Below are 22,145 nucleotides of genomic sequence, written 5' to 3'. Positions count from 1 at the left end.
GTATATGTGTATATACACACATACACACCACATCTTCCTTTTCTATTCCTCTTTCAATGAGCACTAATAACTGTCAGAAAGAGAAATTAAGAAAACACCAATTGCAATTGCATTGAAAATAATAAAATACTTAGGAATAATTTTAACCAAAGAAGTGAAAGTCCTGTAATCTGAAAACTATAAAACACTGATGAAAGAAATTGAAGATAACACTAAAAAATAGAAATATATTCCCAGTTCTTGAATTGGAAGAATTGATATTCTTAAAATGTCCATGCCACCCAAAGCAATCAGCAGATTCAATGCAATCCCTACCAAAATACCAACATTTTTCACAAAACTAGAACAAGTAATACTAAAATTTGTATGGAACCACAAAAGACCCTGAATAGCCAAAGATATTTGAGAAACAAACAAAGCAGGAGGCATCACAATTCTGGATTTCAAGATAAACTACAAAGCTGTAGTAATCAGTACAGTATGGTACTGGCACAAAAATGACACATAGATCAATAGAACAGAATAGACAACCCAGAAATAAACCCACACTTAATGGTCAATTAATCTATGATAAAGGATTCAAGAATATCAAATGGGAAAAAATAGTCTAATAAGTAGTATTGGGAAAACTGGACAGCTACATGCAAGAGAATGAAACTGGACTGCTTTTTAACACCACACACAAAAATAAACTCAAGATGTATTAAAAATATGAATATGAAGCCTGAAACCATAAAAATCCTAGAAGAGTACCCAAGCAGTAACTTTTTTTACATTGGCTATAGCAAACTTTAAAAAAAAGATTTACGTATTTATTTGAGACTGCCTGAACATGAGTGAGTCGGGGGAGGGGGGCAGAGGAAAGAATCTCAAGCAGATTCCCAACTGAGTGTGGAGCCCTATGTGGAGCTTGATCTCACAGACCCTGAGATCATGACCTGAGCCAAAATCAAGAGTTGGTTGCTTAACTGACTGAGCCACCCAGGTGCATCAGCTGTAGCAACTTTTTTTCTACATATGTCTCCCGAAGCAAGGGAAACAAAAGCAAAAATAAACTACTGGGACTACATCTAAATAAAAAGTTTTTGCACAGAAAGGAAACCATCAACAAAGAAAAAGCCCCCTGAAGGGGAGAAGATATTTGCAAATGACATATCAGAAAGGGATTAATATCCAAAATATATAAAGAACTTAAACAACTCAATACCAAAAAACCAATCTGATTTGAAAATGGGCAGAGGACCTGAACAGACATTTTTCCAAAGAAGACACACAGATGGCCAAATAAAAAAGATGATCAAGTTAGTCTTTTAAAATGTGTTATCTCAAAATAAAGCTAAAACTAATTGGTAAAGTAACATCACTTACTCATAGTGGCCAGGATAGGAGTATGGTCATTTTTGTGCTTTGGACAATGTCCACGTATTTTTCTGTGTTCAAACATGATTATAGAGTAGTGTCTTTTTTTTTTTTTTAATCTTAGTCCATCACTGTCACAGAGTGGCCTTCTCTTATGTTGGTGATGTGAGATTCTTTATATGCAAGAGAGCACCAAGGGCTGCTTGTAGGCCAGGCCAGCTCCCAATGTTAGCAGGTTGTTTTCTTTTCCTCAAGATTATGCTATGTAGCAGTTTTTCCTGTTGTTGGAAGAATTTTGATAATTTTTTTCCTAGATAATTTTTATAAATTTAATGTGGGATAGAATGTGGGAAGGGACTTAGGAGAGCTACAATTTATTTCCAGCATCACTACTAATGGACTATATGACCCAAAGCATTATTTTCGAGGTGGAGAAGCTAGAGGGGGGAATATTTTGTGAAGATTTCATAATAGAACTCTCAAGATCCAAACAAAAAGGCATTCATAAAACACAATTTGAAAATGATTAGGAATGCTTATAGAAAAATAAGTGATTTCTACCTGTAAGCTTACATACCCCTTTATTTTTTCAAAGTTCATTTTTAGTTCAAATGATAGCAAAGCTATAAAAGTCAGGGAAGTTATAACATGAAAAAATAGCTGAAGTTGTAGGTAGGATTTTTATTTTTATTATTTCTTCTTAGGTGGTTAACAGTAAGAACAACCATTAAGCATAATCTATGTAAGATGTAAGAATGGTGTGGTTTTATCTGTAAAACTCATTGTTTATTTTTAAGGAATGTTATTGGGAGGTCAGTCAGTAGGATAGTTGTTTTTGGTAGTGAAGTGGGGTTATTATACTGGGGATTTAAAAGCCCAGGGAAGGGGATCCTGGGTGGCACAGTTGGTTAAGCACCTGACTCTTCGTTTCAGGTCAGGTTGTGATCTCATGGTTGTGATCTCATGGTCCAGAGATCAAGCCCTACTTTGGGCTTCCTCTCTCTCTGCCCCTTCCACTTGTGCTCTCCCTCTCTAAAATAAATAAATAATCTTTAAAAAATAAAAAAAATAAAGCCCAGTGAAAGCACTTGGCAGCTATCCATAAAGAAGTCAAACATAGAGCCACACTGATTTGTTGTTTTCTTCATGCTATTATACAAGTTCCAAAAGGGAATTTTTGTTATCAACTACATTGTCATCAGAAGACAATTCAGTCAATTCATTGGAGAGCTTGTGGTTTTCTTTTTGGAAACCCATGGATTAATTTCTCTAAACTTAATATTTTGAAATAAACCCATGTGATTTAAGTTTCCTTGTATTTGGAAAATCTACTTTCATGTACTACACAGCTGAAGAGTGTGTCTGGATACATAGATAAAAATAATCTGTCAGAAGTGTACATTTAATACTTGCATTACTGTTCTAATTTTGAGGGCAACTTGCTCTCCTGATTTTATTCCATTGTTTAAAATTAGAATTATCATAGAGCTATATAGAATTTATTATTAGCTAATTAAAGTTCTGTGATATTATAATAGAGGCAACAATTTCCACAGTTAAATGAAAGACACACTAAAGCAGACTGTGCTGTTTGGAAATTGGTAATTTATATTTGTGCTTATGGAGATTTAGGGTAAAAATTTTGGAAGAAAGTGCAATAGTTACTGAATTGTTAGTACATGCAAGATTAAAAGAACTTTTCTACCATTTTGTATAATTGGAATTGCATAAATCACATTTTAAGGGCAATATACTAATTGCAATTGGAATTTTAAGTTTAAACAGAAGTAGTTCATATGTTACTTGTGTTTCTGTCATTGTATTTGGATCTCAGCATTTGTGTCAGTCTTGGGGCACCTGGGTGGCTTGGTCAGTTGAGCATCCAACTCTTGATCTTGGCACAGGTCTTGATCTCAGGGTTGTGAGTTCAGCCCCATGTTGGGCTCTGTGCTGGGCATGGAAACTATTTTTAAAAAAAGAATTTGTGTCAGTCTTAGCCTTCTTAACACTACAAAAACCAGTTTTGTTTCTCAAAGCTGACATCCAAAATTTTTCTTCTTGTCATTTAGGAGTTACATGATGGCAGTGAGTGTTTAGAAATTCTCAGAGTGTGTAGGATACTTAAGCCATGTATTCAACTATGAAATGATGGGAATGACACATAAGTCTGAAACTGCATATATCGTTGAGCTTTCTTTTTTCAGTCTATTTTAAATGAGTTAGGTTTTAATCAAACACAGTGTGCACATGCACATACACAGACATATGGAATGATTAAATATTGGAGTGATTAAATATTTACATGATATTCAGTGAGGGAAAAACACCTTTTCTTTATAGGCTACTTAAGCTCCTTGCTTAAGACTGCCTCTGGAACCTTCCATTTTTGTGACTCCCTAACAAGTGTCTTTTAGCGTAATGAGAAGAATTTCATCCCTGTTCTTTTTCTCTTCCTTTTTCTACTCTCATTTCTTCTCTCCTCTTCCTCTTCCTTTTACTCATTATCTTCAAGAAGATTTATTATGTGGAAATTTGGAGGTGTGGGAAATAGCAGAGCCACAGCATCAAATATAAAACAATCAATCAAATATCCCTTGACACCTATCATCTAAAAAGGAGGCAAGAAGAAATATTGAAATAATGCTATGTTTATGACTTTCTAAAACTAAAATACACACATACACCTAAAAACCTGGAAAGAAATATACTAATGTATGATTATTTATGTAATTATGACACTAAACAGTAAACTGTTAGGTCTGGAATATGACAAACCCTCTTTAAAAATAAAAGTCTCTAAATTATATGTGATCTGTACTGAAATGTGGACAAGAAAAAAAAAACTAGCTGTTTTCCCCATCTGAGACAAGTTTTTAATGCCACATGACATTCCATCTTGTTAATACATTATCACATCTTAAACCTTTCCCTAGTGCTGAGTCATTGAGTAGTTCCAATTTATTCAGAATATCAATGCAAATGTTTTGCTTTCAGTAATATGACTTCATATTTGAGTATCATCATTTTATCTCCAAAAGAGCCTGCATGGAGAAAAGGTTATTTGCAATTCTTCAGCAGTACTCTGAGATACGGATAATCCAGGTGTATAGTATTAACTAGTTATTCATCTAATTGAACACTGCTCACCATGGGCCTTCCCTACTCCAACCCCATTCCATCTCATCTTATTCTTGCCCGGAAAATATCAGAATTGATCCAATTTTAGAACAATACACATTCTTCATAGAGATTTTGAAAATCCAGAACTAGAAAACAAAAAATCCATAAGGAGTCACATCATCAGATCTCATTGTTGATATTTTAGTGGTTTTTTATTATGTTCAATTTACCAGCATATAGTACATTATTAGTTTTTGATGTAGTGTTCAGTGACTCATTAGTTGCGTATAACACCCAGTGCTCATCGCATCACCTGCCCTCCTTAATACCCATCACCAGGTTACACCATCCCTTCACCTCCCCCGTTTCTGTAAACCTCAGTTTGTTTCCTGGAGTCCATATTCTCCCACGGTTTGTTTCTCCCTCTGATTTCTTTCCAGTCACTTTTCCTTCCCTTCCCTTATTGTCCTCTGCGCTATTCCTTATATTCTGTGTATGGGGTATTATGGTAAGTGAAATCAGTCAAGCAGAGGAAGATATTTTAATGTTTTACCCCCTTCTCTTTGTTTGTATATTTGAGTGTAAAAATGCTTGCGGTTTTTTTGCGCATGTCCTTACTATGGAAGCAAAAATGGGCTGAGGGTATTCTTTTTGTATTTTTGTTTGTTTTTATAAATTATAGCTGCAAACTTAAGCTCTTTTTGAATGTTTTCAAAATATTTAATTAATTTATTTATTTGAGAGAGAGAAAGAGAGCACAGAAGGAGAGTGAGGGGGAGAAGCAGACTCCCCACTGAGCAGAGAGCCTGACGACCTGGGTCTCGATCCCAAGACCCTGAGATCATCACCTGAGCTGAAGACAGATGCTCAACCAACCAACCAAGCCACCCAGGCACCCCTCATTTTAAAAATTTTTAACTGTAATATTTCTTAAACATAGATAAAAAGAAAGCATAGATGTTATTGAAAAGATTCTTGAACAACACTCTATTAGTGGTCATCCATATTAGATCTAATAATCTTCCACATAAGAGACTTGGAAGTCACGTTTCTAGCTACTAAAGTCCCCTCACCTTCATTCTTTGCTCTTATAGGCTCTAATTTTCTCAGGCTTACTTAAGATCTCCCCTCTATATCACTCCTCGGTAAACCCTTCTGGTTTAGAAATTTTGGAGGTGCTACCACAGGGAAGATAATTGGCACTGTAGGTTTGCTAAATATAATCATTCATTGAACAAAGATTTGTCAGTGACAGCTGCTCAACAAATAAAGTAATTATATCATCTGCACAAAGGGCTTGTGGCACCTCCTGCTTTTGCCAAGGCAGCTAGAGGGGAAGGCAGTTTAATCTGTTCCTCCTGCTGCAGCTTTAGGCCTCCTCTGGTACTATGCCTGCCTGCCCCTCCACCTCTTCATCCACCCCAGGCCAGTTTCCACAGCAGCCACAGCTGAAGCCATTTCCCCTTCAACTTCTGCCTCCATTTTAGACCCTGCCAGTGCCCACTGCCTGAGTTATAGCCATCTCTGCCACTTCTGTGAATCTTTTCCTATTAGAAAGGTAACAATGGAAGTTCTTGGGAAACATGGCAAAGCCAGTGAAGTGAGCTGAGCAATTGGCCCTGGGGCAGCCACAGCCTCTCGATAGGCTTTGATGGGATACTCCTTAGATGAGGACTTTATTGAGAGCCTCTGGCAGTAAAGTATATGCTCTCAAAAATCTTCAGGCTAAATATGCAGGGCTAGAGGCTAAGAACCTGAAGGATTTTCATTCCATTGAGAGGAAGTATCTTGACATTTATAGGCCATTTTTGGAAAAGAGATGTCAGATCATCAGTACACTGTACTAACCCACAAAAGAGGAGTTCAAGTTCAAGTCAGGTTCAAGGCCAAGGACTATGGTTATATTAGGGTAGAAGATGATTCTGATGCCCAGATGCAGAGTCTGGAGGATAACACAGATTATGAGGACTTGGATGAGTATTGTTAAGAAGCCTTTGAAAATGTGGAGAAAGTGTTTGGAGACTATGAAGGACCAGAGGGACAAAATATGGATGAGGAGACAGCAGATCCTACAGGGCCCCCCAATTTCTGGCTCATGGTTCTAAAGAACATTGAAGAGGTCACTCCCTTGATTCAAAAATATGACAAGCCCATTCTGAAGCACTTAAGATTTCTACAGATCAGGTTTTTAAAACCTGATGAGCCCCTCACCTTCACTCTGAAATTTCTCTTTGAACCCAGCAACTTCTTCACAAAGGAGGTGTTGACTGAAACTTACACACTCAAGTCTAAGCTCCTCTACTTTTGACTCCTATTCCTTTACGGGATCTGTGGTGGAGCATTGCATTGGTTATAAGACCAGAAGGAGGGAAAGAACGTCACTGTGCAAAAAGTCCTGAAAAACACAGGTTTTGGGGATGGATACACACAGTGACCCAGAAATTTCCGAGAGTCCTTTTTCAACTTCTTCAGTACTCTCCAGTGGGGCCTGGATGCCAGTGAAGATAAGGAAGATGTTTTCATAGCTCATACCTTACTGCACCTTTGTTATCCCAAGAGCTGTGTTATACTTCACAGGAGAAGCACTTGAGGTCAAGTAAGAAGGAATGATCAGGGAATAAAATAAACTTGGTTTCTGACAGAGTCACTTATGAGGACAGGGTGGCTGTTGTTGAGGGTACAAAAGGCCAAGGCCTTAACTCCCAAGCAGAAGATACTCACCTCTGAAGCAGGGTGGTTGGTGTATGTGAGTCTCCACATTAACAGCCTACATTTACAATAACCAAAATTTAACCATAAGTTACTTACAGCCATAATGTGTGTGTCTCTTCCTGGTAGACTCAGAATAAAACTGCTCAGATACATTTAACAATGCATTCCACCTACAGCTCTGGTGGTATAAACTATTTCAAGAAATGTAGAAGGTAGTGAATTCTCTAAGCATATGAATACCTTGCTATTGCAAATCCGTGGCTTTTGTCATGTTACTATTAGTTTCTAGCCATGAAAACTACCAGAACTGGTAACTGAGACATACCTGTTCAGAGACTTTTTTCTTGGAAACAATCAATGCCAGATTACCCTGCTTCCAGCCCTGTCAATAAATGGGATTTACTCTACTCGCACTACCTATGCCTTCCTCTCATTGTTATACAAATGCAGCAAGTTAACTAACTAAAATACATTTGATTTATAATTTGAGAAACTACTAGCATAAGAATAAACATTTCTAGCAAATCTGCATTTATTGTAATTAACTGTTAGCTTGTTTATAGGTTCCTATATTTTATATGATATGGTGATTGACTCAGAAACCAGTTGTCTTATTGCTTATCAGTGAGGTATAGTTAAAACCATTTTTCCTAAAGCCTGCCATAAATTGTACAATGTGCTTCTGCAAAGTAGGGTTAAATTGTGCATATCTTTTCTATAAAGTTTCTGTCCTCCGTGAAAATTAGTTATATAATTAGTTAAGCTTTTTTCCTCATACTTATTCCAAAATAAAATTAATATGAATGTTAAATAAATAAATATGAATGTTTCTTCTGAGGGTATTGGAGTAAAGGATATGGCCTTGCCCCTTCAAGTGCCAGGTGGAAGATTTGGTTTGAAGATATTAGCAGGTCAGTCTTATCCTTCAGGCACAGTATGTCCACTATACTTTTAAGAGTCCACAAAAATGTTTTAATTTCTCTTAAAATCAGAAGGAAAATGAATATAATGTTAATAATGTGTACATAATTAATCCAGTCTAGATTATGTTTGTCTTATACCAAAAAACAAAATATTACTTATGTATATAAGGATGTCATAGAGGAAAGGGTCAGGGAAAGTAAAGCTGCCATGAAACTCATGAGAAGGGAGTGAAAGAGGGAGGAGATAGAGTGGCTGAGGGAGATGTTGATGTGACAAAGGAGAAAAAAAGGAGTGGAGGAAGGAAAGAGGGACAAGCAGAGATGGATTTATGAGGGAAAGGATAACGGATGGCCTCTAAGCTCTAGGAGACAGTGAATGGATGGACTGGCAAGAGGGGAGAGGGTTATTAGAATGCTGAAGAGGGAGATGTGGGACCAAAGCCCAGTTGGGGCCTGGCCTGGGAGAAGTTGGAGCTTTGCTAGGGAGAAAAGAAGAAGGTGAGAGGATAGAAGAGGGAGAAGGAGAGTTAAGCAGGTGGGTGAGAGGTCTGGAGAATAGAGAACCAGAAGATAAAAGGGTGAAGCTTTATTAAAGATGAAAGAGCTTTATCTTTATTAAAAAGATAAAGATTACTGAATTTCAGGTTTTATAATTTTGATGCATTTTGCAAAATCAGTATCCTGTCCAGAAAGAAGAATCTGAAGAGGAACTAGAGAAGCATTGGTCTATTTTAAGTAACCTTTAATCATGTTCTTTCATTACCAAAATATATATATATAATACATACAAATATATATGAATTAATTCATTATTTTTATACAACGAACACCTTATATTGTACTATTTCTATGGCCAGACAGTGTTCTAAGTACTTTACATATCTGTAATATTTGTAATTTATTAATATTGATTAATATTAATTTTATATTTGAAAAAATAGTCATTTTCTTTTTAAAAAAGTTTTAATTTAAATTCTAGTTAGTTAACATACAGTGTAATATTAGTTTCAGGTGTAGAACTTAGTGATTCAGCACTTACACACAACACCCGTTGCTCATCATAATAAGTGTACTCCTTAATTCCCATTACCTATTTAAACCATCCTGTGCCCACCTCCCCTCTGGTAACCATCAGTTTGTTTTCTATAGTTAAGGGTCTCTTAGTTTGCCTCTGTCTCTCTTTTTTTTTCCCCCATGCTCATTGTTTTGTGCCTTAAATTCCACATGTGAGTGAAATAATATGATATTTGTCTTTGTCTGACTTACTCTGCATAGCATAATACTCTCTAGCTCCATCCACGTGTTGCAAATGGCAAGATTTCATTCTCTTTTATGGCTGAGTAATATTCCATCGTATAACTATACATCTTTATATGTTCATCAGTTGATGGACATTTGGGCTTTTTCCATAAACAGGCTATTGCTGATAATGCTGCTATAAACATCGGGGTGCATGTATCCCTTTAAATTAGTATTCTTATAGTCTTTGTACCTGATAGTGCAATTGCTGGATCATAGGGTAGTTCTATTTTTAACTTTTGGAAGAACCTCCACACTGTTTTCCCGAGGCTCCAACAACAAGGCAGAATTAATTATAATATCAACTAACACTTCCCTCCAAATCCCACTTAACTCTTAGTAAGCATACATTTTTGTATCCTGCTTTTATAAAAAGAAACTTACCATTATAGCATTAGTGTTTTCTTATATTTTAATTTATATTTAAAAACATATTTAAAAATAATTTTATGCAAGTATAATTAACATACAATGTTGTATTAGTATTAGGCATACAATATAATGATTCAACAATTCTACACATTACTCAGTGCTCATCACAGGTGTACTTTTAATCCTTTTATCTATTTTACCCATCCTCCCACCCACCACCACTGTGGCAACTGGCAGTTCTTTGTATTTGAGTCTTTGTTTCTGTTTTTCTTTGATTGTTTTTTCTGTTTCTGTTTTCTTTGTTTTGTTTCTGTTTTTCTTTGTTTGTTTTGTTTCTCAAATTCCATATATGAATGACATCATATGGTATTTGTCTTTATTTGTCTGATTTATTTCACGTAGCATTATGCCCTCTAGGTTCATCCATATTGTTGCAAATGGCAAGATTTCATTCTTTTCTAAAACTGAGTAATATTCCATTATATATGTGTGCATATATATATATATAGAGAGAGAGAGAGAGAGAGAGAGAATGCAATAAACATAGGAATGCACATATCTTTTTAAATGAGTGTTTTCATTTTCTTTGGGTCAGTACCCAGTAGTAGAATACTGGATCATATGGTGATTCTATTTTTAATTTTTTGAGGAACCTCCATGCTGTTCTCTGCAGTGGCTGCACCAATTTACATTCTCACCAACAGTACACCAGGGTTCCTTTTTCTCCACATCCTTGCCAACACTTGTGATTTCTAAAAAGGTATAATTATTAATAATCATGTAGTATTCAATGTATGGGAATACAATTTATTATTTTAATGTTTAATGTTTTAATGTTAATGGTTATTAGTTTCTAATTTATGTAATTAAGTAGGCAAATGTTCTGCCTTTTAATATTAAGACTTTTCATTCAAGTTTCTTTTTTTTTTTTTTTTTTAAGTTTAACCTCCGAGACTTAGGCAAACTCTATGAAGAGCTAAATGGAAAGTTAGAAGCAAGAGTCAGGTGGCTGGGTTATGGACATTGGGGAGGGTATGTGCTATGGTGAGTACTGTGAATTGTATAAGACTGATGATTCACAGACCTATACCCCTGAAGCAAATAATACATGATATGTTAATTTTTTAAAAAAGAAAACTTAGCACTGGAAGAAAAAAGCAGAAGTTATATCAGTGATTAACCAGGGTTTCAAGGAGAAATATTGTCACTAGAATGTAACTTGATCATTACCAAATGTACTCATAAACCTTGGAGATGTTATTTTTCTACTCAAAATATATCAGGAATCTTTTACCTTCTCCCTGCATGAAAAAATATATATCATATTTTCACACATTTTTTGAACATGCAAGAACTTGAGAAATACAGCTCTCTTGAGCCTTTTTTAAAGGGTGATAAATTTCAGGCCCAAAAAAATGTACGGAAGGTCTAGCATGAATGTACCAATGGTAAGCATTAAATAAACAATTAGTAAGAGTAAGACCAAAACAAACATATGTATTATGGTTAAACACTGAACGATTTAAATGTTAAGAACATGGTCAATGTAGACATAATGCAACTAGCCAAAGATGGGACTAAAAGGAGAATTTCTGCTTTTATAACTGGGGATCAAAATATCTGGTAAGGTAAGGTGCCTGGTACAGGGTAGATGCTCAATAAGTATATTAATCAATATCTGTCTTAGTGAATGTGAATGGTATAACTCATCTAGGAATTTATCCTACAAATATATTTCTGCAAAATGCATGCTAAAGGATGCTTATTGTAGCATTGTTATACCAAAACAATCAGGAAAATTCCAAGTCCCTTGGTAAGATATTGTTTATATAAATTATGGCCCATCTATACAGTAGATTTTTAAAATAGTATGAGATAGCTACATGTTTATACCAGTGAGGAGCCATCATTTACTAAAAGAATATTCAATAGAAAGATTAAAAAAAAGGTTCCTGATTGTCTTTAGTGCCTCTGGAACACAGGTTTTAAATTAACTTTAACGTATAGTATGATGGACACATTGTCAAATTTTCATGGCCTTGATGGGTACTCTGATTTAAGTTATAGTTATACATGGGGATCCCACTAAATTTAAACAAAGTATCTCCTACACTCTTAGAGGAGATTCCAAATAGGTAATGCCTCATCTTAACAACTGGAAAAGTTGCCTTGTCTAAATTCCCTATAGTCATAGCACCCAGTGACTTAAGACATCCCATAGTAAGCATTGATGCTCTGACTCAAAGAACAATAAATTAAAATTTAAGTCTTTGTCATTTATCATTAGCTTGAGGAAATGGGACCCTATGAACCTTTCCCCAAGTTAAGACAAGATATATAAGAATTAAGACCCATTATATGACTTCTCTATGAAGCCATTATTTTTACTGTCTTCCAGTTTAATATCCTAATTTGGCCAATGCCAAAAAAGGAAAAAAAAAGAAAAAGAATATCATTAAACAATAGATTATTACAACCTTAATGTTATGATACTCCTGATTAAAATGGCCCATGTCCAATATTATTAAAATTATTGACTTCCTCAAATAAAAAAATTGGAAACCATCTTACTTTTGTAGGTTTGATTAATATGTTCTATTTAGTGCCTATTTCAGTAGCCTGTCACAGTTTGCCATCACCTTTAAAGAAACACAATACACACTTACTCAGGTATCCATGAGGAATCCCAGTAGCCCTCCCATGCCACACAGTATTTTGAGGCAAGATATTAACCTTGTCTAAATTTCCCCAAGAGTGCAAATAAGACTATTTATTCAAACATCCTCTAAGAAAATTCAACCCACACATATATTCATAACATAACATTCATAAAGGAGCCCACAAGCCACTACCTCACATAAAATATAAGTCCCCACAACCTCAGTAAAATTTCAGGGTAACATTCAGGTAGTTGTGGGCTGCTCCAACCCTGAAACTGTAAAGTAACAACTACTGAAACCAAGCTTTTAGTCCATTTTGGTTTTTGGAGGTAACATATTGCTTATGTATAAATTTTACTTAAGCCCATTGTTACTCACAAATCAGCTGACTTTGATGAATGGGGTCTCCTGTAACAAAAGGTTCTAGACTGTCCAAATTATAATACAATAGGAATTTCCATCAGTTCCCACCAAGCTTTTGTCACTGTAGAGGCTTAACAATCTCCTGTCATGCCTCATGGAGTCTCTGGACCACTTATAATAGCCACAAGTTGCCCATCGGTGTCTGGTACCAAAAAAACGATTTCTTTGTCCCTGTACTACATACCATTATCATGAGAACTGCTGGCTTCATACTGAGCCCTTCTGGAAAATGTGGCTCTCATAGGTCTGAGCCTGTAACTTCCTGTACTTAACTGCCCATTATGCCTTGAATCTTAGAGACAAGACTTGTGGCTTGGCACAGCCACGAAGGCCCTCTTATTGAAATAAAGCGATACTTAAAGAGCCAAACCAGAACCCTCTAGCATTGGTTGAATTTCAGACAACCATTTTTGCAGAAGGATACCCTTGCCAATAGTTATCACTACATGCTCATTATTAGGACACTTAGTCACTGTCAGTTTTTGAGCCATTGGGTTTGAGCGATGACAACAACAAAAATTTCTTGTCCAAGGTTTCCCACTTTGGGATACAGTCTTCTGAAAATTTCTGACCTCACAGATACCCCAAAATATAATTCAGTGTCACATATTTCTCTGCATGTATGTATTAGTCTGCCTGGATTTCATAACTAAATACCACAGGCTGGGTGGTTTAAACAACAGAAATTTATATTTTACAGTTCTAGAGGTTTGAAGTCTAAGATTCAGGTGCCATCAAGGTTAGTTTTTGAGGAAGATTCTCTCCTTGGTTTGCAAATGGCTACCCCTCCTCACTGTGTTATCACATAGCCATTTTTTTTTTCATTTTTTATTGTGTTATGTTAGTCACCATACAGTACATCATTAATTTTTGATGTAGTGTTCCAAGATTCATTGTTTACATTTAACACCAAGTAATCCATGCAATATGTGCCCTCCCTAATATCCACCGCTAGGCTCACCCATCCCCCCAACTCCTCCCCTCTAAAACCCTCAGTTTGTTCCTCAGAGTCCACAGTCTCTCATGCTTCATCCAGTTTTCCCCAACTCACTTCTCCTCTCCTTCTCCCAATGTCCTCCCTGTTATTCCTTATGCTCCACAGGTAAGTGAAACCATATGATAATTGGCTCTCTCTGCTTGACTTATTTCACTCAGCATAATCTCCTCCATTCCTATCCATGTGGATACAAAAGTTGGGTATTCATGCTTTCTGATGGAGGCATAATATTCCATTGTATATATGGACCATACCTTCTTTATCCATTCATCTGTGGAAAGGTATCTCATCTCTTTCCACAGTTTGGCTGTTGTGGACATTGTGGCTATGAACATCGGGGTACATATGGCCCTTCTTTTCACTACATCTGTATCTTTGAGGTAAATACCCAGAAGTGCAATTGTTGGGTCATAGGGTAGCTCTATTTTTAAATTTTTTTGAGGACTCTCCACACTGTTTTCCAAAGTGGCTGCACCAACTTACATTCTCACCGACAGTGTAAGAGGGTTCCCCTTTCTCCATATCCTCTCCAACATTTGTTGTTTCTTACCTTGTTAATCTTTGACATCCTAACTGGTATAAGGTTACCACCTTATCTCAAAGTGGTTTTGATTTGGATTTTTCTGATGGCTAATGATGATGAATATTTTTTCTTGTGTCTTCTAGCCATTTGTATGTCTTCATGGGAGAAGTGTCTGTTCATGTCTTCTGCCCATTTTCTTTGACATGGTATCTGGTTTTTTGGGGTGTTTAGTTTGAGAAGTTCTTTATAGATCTTGGATTTTTTTTTTTTTACGAATATCTTCTTCCATTCTGTGGGTTGATTCTTTGTTTTGTTGACTGTTTCCTTTGCTTTGCAGAAGCTTTTGATCTTGATAAAGTCCCAAAAGTATATTTTCATTTTTGTTTCCCTTGCCTTTGGAGATGTGTCTTGAAAGAAGTTGCTGTGGATGATGTCGAAGAGGTTACTGTCTGTATTTTCCTCTAGGATTTTGATGGATTCCTGTCTCACACTGAGGTCATCCATTTTGAGTTTATCTTTGTGTATGGTGTAAAAGAATGGCAGAATTTCATTCTTCTGTACAAAGCTGTGCAATTTTCCCAGCACCATTTATTTAAGAGACTGTCTTTTTTCCACTGGATATTTTCCCCTGCTTTGTCAAAGATTATTTGACTATAGAGTTGAGGGTCCAGATCTGGGCTCTCTACTCTGTTCCACTGGTCTGTGTGTCTCTTTTTGTGTCAGTACCATGCTGTCTTGGTGATCACAGCTTTGTAATAAAGCTTTGAAATCAGGCAATGTGATGCCCCCAGCCTTGTTTTTCTTTTTCTACATCTCCTTGGTGGTTCATGCTTTTTTGGTTCCATCCATGGCCATTTTTTAAAACTTATCTATCACTTTATATAGTTACCTTTTGTGTATATGTGTGTTTGGTGAGAATGGTAGCCAAGATATGCAAATGCCCCAAGTGTCTGTTGACAAATGAATGGATAAAGAAAATGTGACACACACACACACACACACACACACACACTTATCCAAACTTAAAAATAGAAGGAAATTACATGGCCTTTTCTCTGTACTTATGCACCTTGGGCGTGTTTTCCTCTTATAGGAACACCAAACCTATGAAATTAGGGCTTTAGCAGTATAACCTCTTTTAACTTTGAATATCATATCCTTAACGGCCCTATTTCCAAATATAGTCACATTGCTAATTAGGCTTCAACATATAAATTTTGAGGAGACATAACTCAGTCCCTAACAATATAGAAAAGTTACCATACAAAATTACACCAAAAGTCTTATTCCTTTTGACATTTCAGACAAGACCAAGACACTCATTTCACTTAAAATACAGAACATCATATTTTTGAATAGGCATCCAGTTGGACTTCCATCTTAGTCATCAGCTTCAGGCCACAAGCCCCTTAGAGTGCCATAAACAATTAAAATTTAATTAAATAGGACACAACACATTTCAGTCAGCAGTAAAATATCAAAAGTAAATTGTAGTAAGGAACATGATTACAATACTGTTGTTTAACTGCTGAGAGCTTACAGGCTCCATACCTCACAGCTCACTTCTTGCTTCACATCTGCAGAAGCAGATAAGACAGCCTGATTGTTCTGTGCCTTGGTGCCTATGGGTAAGTTCAAACCATGCAAAATCCTGGTCCATGTATGAAAACCCTCATTTGGCTGTATCCTCTAAACACAATAAAAACAATAATTTCCCCTGTCCTTTACTAAAGTCATTCTGAACCAGATTAAATGCCTGTCCTTCCATCCTCAGAAAGGCCCATTATATAAATAATAAACTTATTTACACCTGCTTGGCATGTTCGTTGTGTCATCAGCGTTGACATCCAAACCAATGGATTAGGTGGCTGGAGGTTGGTCCTTTTCTCTAGGGGTAGCTATAAAACACTCAGTAACTTGGACTACATAAATGAAAATGAACATCTGTGAAGGAATAAATTAAGGAAAAATATTATTTTTCTTATTTCTAACCTAAAAACTTTTTAAAAATAGTAATAAATAGAAACACTGATTATAGTGTATGGTTAAATAAAAAGTTAATGGCAACAATATTGCAAGGGACGATTAGAATTAGCAATACCTTGTGATAAGTGTACTGCATTATATGTGAAGAGGTGTATACAGTTATTTGAAGGAGGACTTATTCAAAGTGCTTACTGTAAACCTTAATGAAGACCACTAAAAATGTTTTTAAAGAAGTATAAATGACACACCAAGAGAAAATAAAATAGAATAATATAAAATGTTCAATTAAGAGCAGATATGACAATAAAAAATGAAGAACAAATGCAATAAATAAAAACAGATACAGCACAAAGCATGAGAGACTCTGGACTCCAGGAAACTGAGGGCTACAGAAGGGAGGGGGGTGGAGGATGGGGTAGCCGGGTGGTGGATATTAAGGAGGGCACATATTGGGATGAACACTGGGTGTTATATGCAACTAAGGAATTAGTGAACACTATAACAAAAACTTTTGGTGTACTATATGCTGGCTCACTGAACATAATAAAAAAAACATACAGCATGATTGATTTTATCCCAACAATGTCAATAATCACTTTAAGTTTGAGTGGTCTGAACAAATTATTTAAAAGATATTGTCAACTTCAATACAAAAGAATAAGCCTCAACTATATGCTGTTTCAAAGAAATCCATTTTAAATAGAAAGACTCAGGTAGGTTAGAAGTAAATGGATGGAATGAAAGGCATTCAAACTGGAAAGGAAGGAGAAAATTAGCTTTGTCCACAGGTGATAATGGTCTTATATGTAGAAACCCTTAAAGACCTCACATACAACACACACACACACACACGGACACACACACACACACACACACATCTGTTAGAACTAATAAATCAGCAAAAGTAGTAGGATATAAAATCAACACACAAAAAATCAGTTGCATTTCTATACTCTAAAAATGAACAATCTGAAACAGAAATTATGAAAACAATTCCATTTGGAAGACTTAATATTATGAAGATGTCAACACTACCCTAAAGGATCTACAGATTAAATGCAATTCTTAAAATCCCAGTAGTGTTCTTTGCATAAATAAAAAAGCCCATCCTAAAATTCATGTGGAATCTTCAGGAAACCTCAATAGCCAAGGAAAAAAAATCTTCAAAATGAACAAAGTTGAGTCACGCTTCTTGATTTCAAAACTTACTGCAAAGCTACAGTAATCAAATCACTGTGGTACTGGTATAAACTCAGATACGCAGATCAATGGAATAGATTAAAGACCCAGAAGTGAATCCTACATGTATGGTCAAATGATTTTTGACAAGGCTGTCAAGATTGTTCAATGGGGGAAAAGGACAATCTTCAACAAATGGTGTGAGAAAAACTGGATATCCACATGCACACACACACACACACACAAAACTCAAAGTGGATCAAAGACCTAAATGTAAGGCTTAAAACTATAAAACTCTCCAAAGAAAACATGACAAAAGCTTTATAACATTGGATTTGGCAATGATTTCTTGACTATAACACCAAAGGCTAAGACACACACACACACACACACAAAGACAAACTGGACTTCATGAAATTTTTTTTGAAAAACTACGCATTAAAAAACAATATCAACAGACTAAAAAGACAACCCACAGAATGAGAGAATATATTTACAAGTCATACATCTTATAACAGATTAAAATGCAGAATACATAGGGAACTCCTAAAGCTTAACAACAAAAAACCCCAAACAACCCAATACAAAAATGGGAAGAGTACTTTAATAGTAATTTTTGCAAAGAAGATTTATAAGTAACCAGTAAGTACATAAACAGTTACTCAAAAGTCACTAATAGTAAGGAAAATGCAAATTAAAATTACAATGAGATGCAACCAGACACTCATTAGGATGGCTTACTATAAAAAAGTAGAAAACAACAACTGTTCATGCAAATATAGAGAAATTGGAATATTTGTACACTGTTGGTGGGAATGTAAAATGGTGTTGTTACTATGAAAAATATGGCAGTTCCTCAAAAAATTAAAAATAGAATTATCATATGATCCAAGAATTCAACTTCTGAGTATGCACCCCCAAAGGATTCAAAGCAATCTCTCAAAGAGATATGTGTATACCCTTGCTCATAGCAGCATTATTCATAATAGATGAAGTTTGGAAACAACCTAAGTGTCCATCAGTGGATGGATAAGCAAAAAGATATGTATATATGATGTAATACTAACTAGTCTTACAAAGGGGGAGATTCTGACATGCTACAACATGGATGAACCTTGGCAACATTATGCTAAGTGAAATAAGCCTGTCACAAAAAGACAAATACTGTATGATTCTACTTACATGAGGTAATGAGTAATCAGAATTATGGAGATAAAAGTAGAATGGTGGTTGTCAGGGGCTGGGGAGAGGGGAGAATCGAGTTATTGTTTAATGGGTATAGAATTTCAGTTTTATAAGATGAAAAGTGTTGTGGAGATGGATTGTGCTGATGATTGCACAACAATATGAATGTATTATCACCAATCTGTACACTTTAAAATGGTTAAGATGGTTAAATTATATGTTAGGTGTATTTTACCATGATTTTGAGAAATAGGAAAAAACAAAGGGATGGCAAAAGATATTCCACGCTTTCACTACTCCAAAGGAAGCCATAATAGCTATGTTAATTTCAAACATAGCAAAGTTCAGAACAAAGAATGTTACCAGGGAGAAAGAGGGACATTGCTTAATGATAAATGAGTCATTCTCCAAGAAAACATGTCAATCCTAAATACGTATTCCTCTAACAAGTGAGCATCAAAAAATACGAGGCAAAAACTCAGGACTGAAAAAAATCAGATGAATCTACTATTACAGCCAGAGGCATTAGCATCCCTCTGTTAGTGGTTGATAAATCAAGGAAGAAGAAAATCAAGAATATTCATGATCTGAAGAGCACTATCAATCAACTTGACCTATTTCACACTTATAGAATACTCCATCCAGCAATAGCAGAATATACATTCCTCTTCCATGCACATGGAACATTCACCAAGATAAATGACATTCTGGGCCACCAAACACACTTTGAGAAATTTTAAAGGACACAAATCATACAATGTATATTCTTGGACAGCAATAGAATTAAACTATAAATCAATAACAGCAAGATAGCTGAAAAATATTCCCCAAATCAGAAATTAAATAAAAGGGGTGGCTGGGTGGCTCAGTGGGTTAAAAGCCTCTGCCTTTGGCTCAGTTCATCATCCCAGGGTCCTGGGATTGAGTCTTGTGTCAGGCTGTCTGCTCAGCAGGGAACCTGCTTCCCCCTCCCTCTCTGCCTACCTCTCTGCCTACTTGTGATCTCTGTCTGTCAAATAAATAAATAAAATCTTTTAAAAAAAGAAATTAAATAAAAGACTTCTAAATGACTCATAGGTCAAAGAAGAGTATCAAGAGAAATATTTTAAATATTTTTAACTAAGTGAAAATGAAAATGCATTTGATCAAAATATGTGTACTGCATATAACAGTGGCTGGATATCTCAGTTGGTTAAGTGTCTGTCTTTGGTTCAGGTCCTGATCTCAGGGTTCTGGGATCAAGCCCCGCATCAGGCTCCCTGATCCTTGGGGAATCTGCTTCTCCCTTTCCCTTTGCCTCTGCCCCCCACTCATGCTAGTTCTCTCTTTCTTTCTTTCAAGATAAATAAAATAAAACAAACAAACAAACAAAACCCAGCACCTAGAGGGCAATATATAGCATTAAATATATTAGAAAAGAAGAAAGATCTAACATGATCTAAACTTCCCTCAATAAACTAGAGAAATAAGAATTAATAACTAAACCTAAAACAGAAGAAAATATTTAAAAACGGTACAAAAATCAATGAAATTGAATACAGGAAAGATACCAAAAAATAAACAAAATCAAAAGCTGGTTCTTTGAAACAATCAACAAAATTGATAAATAATTATACATACATATATATGTGTATGTGTGTGTATAAATATATAAATAAATAAATATATATATATATATATAAACATATAATGTATTATTTATTTCAGGGGTACAGGTCTGTGATTCATCAGTCTTACACAATTCACAGTGCTCATCATAGCACATACCCTCCCCAATGTCCATCACCCAGCCACCCCATCCCTCCCACCCACCCTCCACTCCCATAACCCTCAGTTTGCTTCCTGAGATTAAGAGTCTCTTATGGTTTGTCTCCCTCTCTGGTTTCATCTTGTTTCATTTTTGCCTCCCTTCCCCTGTGATCCTCTGTCTTGTTTCTCAAATTTCTCATATCAGTGAGATGATATGATAATTGTCTTTCTCTGATTAACTTATTTTGCTTAGGATGATACCCTCTAGTTCCATCTACATCTAGTTGTTGCAAATGGCAAAATTTCATTTTTTGATGGTTGCATAATATTCCATTGTGTGTGTATGTGCATATATATATATATATACATCTATATATCACATCTATGTATATACATACATAGATATATATCTATGTGCATACACACACACACACACACATATATATATATATATATATATATATATATATATCTCACATCTTCTTTATCAATTCATCTGTTGATGGACATCTAGGCTCTTTCCATAATTTGACTGTTGTGGACATTGCTGTTATAAACATTGGGGTGCGGGGACGCCTGGGTGGCTCAGTTGGTTAAGCAGCTGCCTTCGGCTCAGGTCATGATCCCAGGGTCCTGGGATCGAGTCCCACATCGGGCTCCTTGCTTGGCGGGGAGCCTGCTTCTCCCTCTGCCTCTGCCTGCCATTCTGTCTGCCTGTGCTCGCTCTCTCTCTCTCTGACAAATAAATAAATAAAATCTTAAAAAAAAAAAACAAAAACATTGGGGTGCGTGTTCCCCTTTGGATCACTACATTTGTATATTTAGGGTAAATACCCAGTAGTGTGATTGCTCTAATTTTAACTTTTTGAGGAGCCTTCATACTGTTTTCCAGAGTGGCTGCACCAGCTCATATTCCCACCAACAATGTAGGAGGGTTTCCCTTTCTCCACAAAAATTGATAAACTTCTATCCAGGCTAACCACAAGAAAAGGAAGAGAGGACAGAGAGGACACAAAATACCTGTCAGGGAGTTGAAAGATGGCAGCAAAATGGGAGGACTCTAGGCTCACCGTACCCCGTGTATACAACTAGATAATCATCAAATCCTAAATACTCCAGAAATTAACCTTAAGATTGGCAGAATGCTTCACAACTAAAAGCAGAGAAGAGACCACATACAAGAAGGCAGGAAGTGTGGAGAAGTTTGGGAAAGAGAAGGATTATTGCCACTGTGGTGGGGAGGAAGCTGTGGTCTCAGAGAAGGGTGAGAGACAGACTAGCACACAGGGGAGTACATGGAGAGAAAAGAATCCCCTTGAAACTGACTAGGAAAGCAAAAGTGGCCACGTTTCATGACTTATGGCAACCAGTGGGGCTTAAATCCTGGAGTTTTAAAGGTTAATGAGCATGGCTGGGATGGGGCCTGAAAGGCATTGCTCTGCTCTTAGATAGAAGGCAGGCAAACAACCCACAACATACAGCATGGAAACAGCCATCTGAAGAGCACCAGGAGCACACAGTGGGGAGGTTATTTGCCCATAGAGCATGGGCAAATAAATATATTTGGAGCATGTCCCAGAGAAGCAGCTTTCACAGAGAGACCCTCTCCAGGAACAAGGGAACTGGCCAGAGTCATTTCTCTCCCCTGCCCCTCAGCA

Source organism: Lontra canadensis, unplaced genomic scaffold (genome assembly GCF_010015895.1).
Source record: "Lontra canadensis isolate GAN:19392208 unplaced genomic scaffold, GSC_riverotter_1.0 scaffold246, whole genome shotgun sequence".
Classification (NCBI taxonomy): Eukaryota; Metazoa; Chordata; class Mammalia; order Carnivora; family Mustelidae; genus Lontra; species Lontra canadensis.
This window is presented reverse-complemented; position numbering follows the sequence as displayed.